This window comes from Lissotriton vulgaris, chromosome 5, assembly GCF_964263255.1.
Source record: "Lissotriton vulgaris chromosome 5, aLisVul1.2, whole genome shotgun sequence".
Taxonomy (NCBI): Eukaryota; Metazoa; Chordata; class Amphibia; order Caudata; family Salamandridae; genus Lissotriton; species Lissotriton vulgaris.
Genome location: NC_141693.1, coordinates 387,423,704 through 387,432,371, shown reverse-complemented (window position 1 = coordinate 387,432,371; position 8,668 = coordinate 387,423,704).

Genomic DNA, 8,668 nt, shown 5'->3' with positions numbered 1-8,668 from the left:
GCGGCGACGCTCCCATTTTCGGCGGGCCCCCCGGTACACGGTGGGCACGCTCCACTGAGAAAAAATTACTCAGTCCAGAGGGCGCCAAATGAGTCTTAACCAAGTCCTCCACAAATAGGTCATCTGCGTCATTCTCGGATCCCTCCGGTACCCCTACTATGCGGACGTTCTGCCGCCTGGCTCGCCCCTCAAAGTCCTCCAGCCGCCTTGAGAATAGATCAGCGGTCGTCCGCAGGTTGCGGACCTCAGTCTGTAGCTCGGAAACGTCCGAGGTTAGGCTGGAGGTCTTGATGTCGAGAGCCTTCACACGCTCGTTGGTCTTGCCCAAGTCGGCCCTAATGAGGGTGATGTCAACAGCCATGGAGTCCACTTTATGAGTCAGGGTCTCGTGCTGCTGCTGCATGTCGGCACGGAGGCTAGTAATGGCACCCATGATGTCCATGAGGGTGGGGTCCGATCCATCCGGCGGGCTCGTCGATGGGGTCCCTTTAGAGACGGCCCCAGATGTAGGTGGCGACTTGAGGTTCACATATCGCTCCATGCGATTGTTCTGCGTCTGCGACTTGCCCCGACCACCTTTATTAGACGCCCTGTCCGGATGACCTCTGCCCGCCATGATGGGTACGTGAGAACAAAGGCGAGGTGGCAACAGATCTGGGTCCACAGCCGAGAGGCAGACGGATCAAGAAGGCAAGACCTGGGTGCCGAAGGCTCAAGCAGGAGCGCAGTTACTCCACCAACGAAGGCGGCAGGCGGGCTCTACGCAGTCCGATCGTGCGAAGTGACGAAGTCCGGAGGGACAATGGCACCGTCACGGAGCGGAGTTCAGCTCGACGTAACTTTACTCAGGATCCACCGATTCGGAAGCCGATTGCAGTCCCCACCTCAGTAGGCCACCAGCATTACAATTCCACCATTGTGGACCAGGATTTCAGGCAGGATAGTTGCGGTGGGTCGGACGGTCCACGGAGCTTCGAGCTTACGCGGCCATCTTGGTCGCCCGCGAAGCTCCTCCCCCAAGAAAGCCTATCTTAAGGAATTCATGGTGCCTCCAAGGGAGGAACTGATAAATCTCATTATGAGTATCCAGTCAGGATCCCCTATAGATGTGGTTCAGCCTAAAATTCTTAGGGAGCAGTTTAATCTCCTGTCGAACTATATAGGCGATTTGGCGATACTCTCGTTTCAAGAAAGACATGTGCCTGAGGAATGGAAACTGGCACAGGTAGTCCCCATTAAAAAGAAGGCCAACTTGAACATTTCCCAGTTGGACGACCTCCGGCCCATTTCCCTTCTTCCTTTCTGCGCCAAGGTGGTGGAAAAATTGGTGAATAACCAGCTGGTCAAATATGTGGAGGATAATCATCTCCTACATGCCTCCCAGTTTGGGTTTTGGGCCAAATATTCTACAGAGACTGCCCTCCTTTCCTCAACAGAGCTGCTTCATCAGAAAGTAGATGAAGGACAGACCGCCGCTCTAAAATTGCTGGACTTAAGTGCGGCATTTGATACCGTGTCGCACTCTAAACTTCTGACCAGCTTGAGCGAGTTGGGGATTGAGGGGTCAGCCTATGAATGGATGGTCTCCTTTTTGGCGGACAGAAAACTCCAAATACACTGTCCCCCCTTTAGGTCCATGCCTAGAATCCTAAAACAAGCGGTCCCGCAGGGCTCTATTATGAGCCCTACGTTGTTTAATCTCTATATGGAACCCCTGGCTAGGATGGTGGAATCCTACGGGGTGGTCATTGTATCTTATGCGGATGATACGCAACTGGTAGTTACTCTATCTCATAACCCAGTTGAGACGGCGGACAATTTCTCTGCCTGTCTGGTATCACTTGCCGCATGGATGAAGAGCAATTGCCTTCGCCTTAATGGCAATAAGACTGAACTCTTAGTGATTGGCTCTTCTCCATCCATCTGGACATCCGCATGGTGGCCCATGGATTGGGTCCGACACCCATCCCCTCTAACACAGTGAAGAACTTGAGTGTTCTGCTGGACACCAATCTCTCCTACTCCCAACATATTGCCAAGATAGCAGGGAAATGTTATGGCATACTGAAGGTCCTGCGTAAAATCTTGGATCTCTTGCCTATGACAGCTAGGAAAACATTAGTACATGCCTTGGTCACGTCCCATCTTGACTACGGGAATTCCCTGCTGTGTGGCCTTGGCAATAAGGGCCTGAACCAGCTACAATATGTGCAAAATTCGGCGGCTAGGCTCATTTTAAATTTGCCTAGGAAGTCCTCGGGGAAATGTGCGTTACAGACCTTGCACTGTTTCCCCATGAGAGAACGCATTCGGTTTAAGACCATGTGCATAAGCCATCGGATGGCACATGGCTAGGGTCCGATTCATCTTAATAGGTTACTTACCATATACCGCCCGAGACGCCTTTTGAGATCTATGGGCAGTATGCAGTTCTCGGTCCCCCGCATCTACAAATCACGGACGGGTGGCAAGTAAGCAGTGGAATGATCTTCCTGTTGATCTCCGTATGGAACCGTCGGAAACGAGATTCCGACAGAAACTCCAGACCTATTTGTTCCCGGTAGCTTAGTATCTTCCTAGCACTGCCCCCCCTGTCTCTTTCACCTGAGTAGGTGGTGATCTCTGTTTTATTTATAGTGGGAATGCATCCTAGCGTGGAGACACACTGTTTGAGTGTATTCAGGCGCTTAATAAATGTTTTTATTATTATTATTATTATTATTATAGTATAATGTAATTGATTTCTTGGAGTGGACAGCCTCGTTCCTCGGCGGTAGAACCCAGAGAGTCCTCCTTACCCCATTATGATCAGCGGCCACCGAAGTAATCTGTGGCATCCCACAAGGATCCTCGCTCAGCCCCACCCTCTTCAACGTCTACATGAGCCCCCTCGCAGCCATTGCACGCCAACACAATCTTAACATCATCTCCTATGCCGAGGACACCCAGCTGATCCTCTCCCTCACCAAAGACCCCGCCACCGCCAGAGCCAACCTCCGGGAAGGAATGAAAGACGTTGAGGAATGGATGAAGCTCAACCGGCTGAAACTGAACTCTGATAAGATGGAAGTCCTCATCCTGGGAACATCCCCGCCGCCTGGGACGACTCCTGGTGGCCCCCTGCCCTGGGCTCCGCACCCAAGCCAACTGACCAGGCACGCAACCTGGGCTTCATCCTGGACTCCTCCCTCACGATGACCAAGCAAGTCATCGCCGTCACGTCAGCCTGCTTCAACACACTGTGCATTCTCCGAAAGATCTTCTGGTGGATCCCCACCGACACCAGGAAGACAGTCACCCAGACCCTTGTCACCAGCCGACTGGACTACGGAAACACCCTCTACGCTGGAACCACAGCCAAACTACAGCAAAGACTCCAGCGCATACAGAACGCCTCAGCACGACTCATCCTGTACACCCCCCGCTTCAGCCACATCACTCCCCAGCTGAGAGACCTGCACTGGCTCCCCATCAGCAAGAGGATCACGTTCAGACTCCTCACCCACGCACACAAGGCTTTCCACAACGTGGGACCACATACCTCAACAACCGCCTTACATTCTACACGCCCAACCTCCAGCTCAGCTCCGCCAGCCTCGCGCTCGCCACCGTCCCACACATCCGCAAGACCACCGCCGGAGGAAGATCCTTCTCCTACCTGGCGGCCAAGACATGGAACTTCCTCCCCACCCACCTACGACTTACCCAGAACCATCTCTCCTTCAGGAAACAGCTCAAGACCTGGCTCTTCGAGCAATAGCGGACCCCCCCCCCAGCGCCTTGAGACCCTGTGGGTGAGTAGCGTGCTTTACAAATTCCGTGATTGATTGATTGATTGATTTCATTCCTTCACCGTGTTATGATTTGATACAATTCATTCCGTTCAGATAGGTAGTCGGTCCATGTTCAGTATTTATTCTTTGTATTTTCATCTCCATCTATACCGTTAAGTAATATATAAGGGAATATGACACTAATGCAATATAAATATTAAATATATAAATATATATACATAAATACATAGTCAAAAATGCGTTTATAAATATATAACAATAAAATCGATATATATACATATATATATATATACACCATAGTGTGCAAAATACGCAAAACTTTACCATCTTTATCATATCATGTCATATAACCCTTAAAATTTCAAGGCTGTTTAAGGCATTGCTGCTTAAATTCATATTATACTTCTTTCTACCTCATGGACCTCTCGCTAATTCAATGTCTACTTCTGGATACCATACATCACTTTATACTTAGAATATATCTGACATAAGACCCATATTTATCAATCTATATAAATGTGCAAATCCGCAATAATAAAGTGCTAATACATAAAATGTTCTACCCAACTAATTAATTATTCTCATAAAAAAATGCTAATGATAAAAACAATAAATGTTATATACAGTCCATGGGAATGGTATGCATCAGGGAATGAATAACATCCACTCCCTAATGCATAACCATGACCCTAAGCCGCTGCTCAGCTAACTTGTTTCACTTTTTAATGTACAGGGATTGGTAAAAAATCTAGAACACAGAGTAGAAAAAACATAAGTGGAAGAGTCTCGCTGGAGGAAATAGAGTGCTGTCTTACAGGAAATTATGCAGGTCTTCGGTGTTGTTAAGGCCATGCGGAGACTTAGTATTTAGCTCTAAAATTAATTATGTCTCCAGTTGCCTTAGAGCTCTTTCCCGATCTCCTCCCCGCTGCTGTTTGGGAATAGATGCTGCCACAAAATAAGTCAAGCAATTCAAGTCATTGTTATGCATTAGCTTGATGTGGCGAGCTACTGGATAAGAGGAGTCGTTATTAACTGTAGCACGAAGATGGTGCAAGATCCTGACATGCACCTGCAGCTTAGTACTGCTCACGTACCTCAGACCACAGGTGCACGACAGGATATAAACTAACCCTGAGCGCAAGACTACGCTCGGCCCACGGAGTGTATGTAGTGTTGCCTACTTTGCATTTTGCAAAGTAGGCGTAGTAGGCAACACTACGCACGCTACGTGGAGGGAGCGAAGTTGCCCGCCACCCGCCTCTCTCCCGCCCTCTTCTACATACATAATTTCAAGTAACAACTACAGTAAAAGTACATTAAAAGCACTTACCTGGTCCGCTGCGTCCCGGGGCTCCCTCTTCTATTTCACTCCAACTGCTCCCATCCAAATGCGCATGCGCGGCTGCCAGTGCATGCGCATTTCTCACGAGAAATGGGCATGCGCGGGCGGCCGCGCATGCGCATTTGGATGGGAGAAGTCGGCGCAAATAGAAGAGGGAGCCCCGGGACGCCGCGGACCAGGTAAGTGCCTTTAATGTACTTTTACTGTAGTTGTTACTTGAAATTATGTATGTAGAAGAGGGCGGGAGGGAGGCGGGCGGCAGGTAGTGGGGCTACGCAAAGCATGTAAGTGGGCGTAGCATCATGCCCACTTCATGTAGCTTCGCGTAGCCCCACTCCCCATACTACACCCACCCTTAATATAAACAGCATACTCCATCCTACATGTGAAATTGCCCCGAATGGCAATTTCAGGAGGGCTGAATGGGGCCAAATAGTGTGTTGTGTTATCCGAAACTTGCAAGCTCTGCAAGTGGAGCATTTCGTAAAACCATTCATGGGTTGTAGCCAAGTTGTGGCACCTGCCAGCTCCGGACACGCTTTTCCAATTTGTTTGCGCATAGAGATGCCCTTCCTGTATGTGACAGTAGGTTGTGTGAGCCGTCGGGTGGACAGCACTTCATCTGTTAATACAATTGGCCAGTGATGTTTGACAATTGCCCTAACCTTACTTTCTTGTTTACTGAAGGCGGTAATTAACCTTGGGGAAGAATTGGCATCTGTAGGTTTGCTATTTTTATCAGTAAGCAAATATTCTCTAGACCTTTCATTAGTTTTATTTATGGCATTTTTTACAATGCTGTCACTCTAACCTCTTTGTTTAAATCTTTGATAGGTCTCCTCTGTACAGCTGTTCAGATCTTCCTCATTGTTACAAATTCTTTTTAGGAGCAGGAATTCCCCATATGGAATATTATTGATCATATGTTTGGGGTGAGCGCTGCTTGCATGTAATGTTAGATTTCCAGCAGGCGCCTTTCTATGCAAGGTAGTACTCAATTGGCCATCCTTTTGATACATCCTAACGTCCAAAAACTCAATGCTCTTTTCGCTGATGTTAGATGTTAATTTAAGATTAACTGTGTTCGCATTAATCTGACTGATAAAATCAGAAGCACTCAACTCACTGCAACGCCACACAATAAAAACATCATCAATGTAACGCATCCAATGTAAGACATTCTCCTTAAAAACATTAGGATATGTCACTTTGAGAACCTACTCCTCTCACCAACCAACATGTAAACAGGCATAGCTGGGGGAGAAGCAGGTCCCCATTGCAACTCCTCTCTTCTGTAGATATACATCATTGCCAAATAAAAAGAAATTGTTATGTAGACACCATGAGGTTAAATTTGAAAGCATCTTATTGTGTTGATAACACTCAATTGATCTCGTATTTAAAATATGCTTTATGGCTGACAATCCTGTAGAGTGTTCAATACTGGTATACAAGGATTCAATGTCTAATGTGATAAAAAGTAAATCCTTGGACCATCCTATCTCTTGAATCTTTCTTAAAAAATCCCCAGTATCTTTCACGTAACTTGGCAAATTTTTGACAAAATCCTGAGGGAAACAATCCACATACTGTGTAACATTCTCCCCTACACTATTTATAGCAAATATAATAGGCCTTCCTGGGACTGGTGTAGTCTTTTTGTGGACTTTCGGGATAAAATAGAGTTTGGCTAAAACGGGATGTTCAATGTTTCAAAATTTTAACTCTTCCATCGAAATCACACATTCCCGTTTCCACAGTAATAATTCCTTCCTCAGATTTTGTCTTGCCATGTCATATTTGGTATGTGAAGATTTTTCATAACACTCTACATCTTGTAGATGTCTTTTTGCCTCCCGAATATAATATTTTTGGGGCCAAATTACCATGTTACCTCCTTTGTCAGATTTAGTCACAATAATCTCATGTTTGTCACCTAGTTTTTTTATCAATTTGGTATATTCTATTTCATTTTTACTCTTGTAATGCTTTGTATGTCTAGTGTGATGGTACAATTTTTTGATGTCTTCAATTATTACCTCGTGATAAATGTCAATAGCATCCTTGGGCATAAGGGGTACAAATTTGGACTTTTAAAGGGCTAATACCGGCTCCCACTTGTTTTATGTTTTCAGCACGTAGCCCTTCCTGCGTAGAACACAGGTCCCCATCCATTTCCATTTCCATTTCCAAGTTAACCCCTTTGTTCAAGTGTTGCATGTCTCTTAACAGTGTAGCGTCTGAGGCCTCCAACTCAATAGTAGGCCTTCTTTCATCAGTTATGCCTGCCCATTGATCATATTGCATCTCTCTTAGTCCCTCCTTATTAGTGAAAAATGTCTTCAACTTCAGTTTCCTAATGAAGCAGAACACATCAACTCTGGTTTGTGGATAATTGAAATTTCTTACCGGACAGAATGAAAGTCCCAAGCTTAGTAGTTGTTCCTCTTCTTGTGTCAGAATCAAGGGGGAAAAGTGGATGATGGTATTGTCCTTTTCTTTTACTTTTTTCACCAGAATTGTTTCTTTAATTGCGATTTTGCGTTTTTTCCGGCGTTCCCTTCTTCGTTTGTTTTTACTTACTCGATCATCTTGTTGTTCTGTTTCTGAGGTTTTAACATTTGCCGGCGGTCGAAGAATAAAAAATGCACCTCCTTTCCCAAATTCAAAACCTTCTTATGACTCCTTAAGTTCATGCCATTTATACTTTCACTGTCTGATGAGGTTGCATTGGTAAAGGAATCAATGTCTTGTGCCACATTTTCAGTTGCCCTGGTTTCCGATGTTTCAGGCAGTTGTACATTGCGAGTATCGTTCTCAAATCTGGCTTTCTTCGCATTCGTGCGAAGGTGAAACGCGACCTTCTTCGTAATCACATTTGTCTCTCATGAACTTATGTGCTTTGCGTGCTTTAATTTTTTCTTACTGTTTCGCCACTCTTTCCAGCCTTAACAAAAGAAGCCATTCAAGTACTCACTCTGGAGATTGCAGCCTGACTCTTGCCCTGGACACTTGTTTGAGGATCGTTGTCTCCCCTGCTGCCACTGCCTACAAACATCACAGGCGCCGCCGCCGAGCGGGGAGACCACATTGTCCACAAGACCTTGCAGTGCAGGAATACGTCCCCTTACGCATCCGGTGACGCTTAAATTCCAGCCCGACCTCCCGCGTCACGGGACGCGTGTGGGCGACGCCGGGCTAAGCCTTGGCCTTGCTAGTCTGTGCCTGGATGTGGCTGGGCTGGGCCCTTCCCCTTTCATCTGCACAAACTTTGGTAAGACTGTTCTTATTCTATAAGATCCTACAGCTGGCAAAACTAACAGACTTTAAACGTCCTTCTACATCAACTAGTTCTGTACGAACAATCTTTAGCGTTTGAACAGTCTTATAATCTGTTTTGGTGAACATTTTCTCCTGGTGCTCTGTTGTTATTCAGCGCCTTTTACAGCTTTGTCCACAAACCCACTTTTTGAAACATGAAAGTAAAAATATGGGTAAAAGGAAACTAACTAGTCCTAAAGTTATTGCA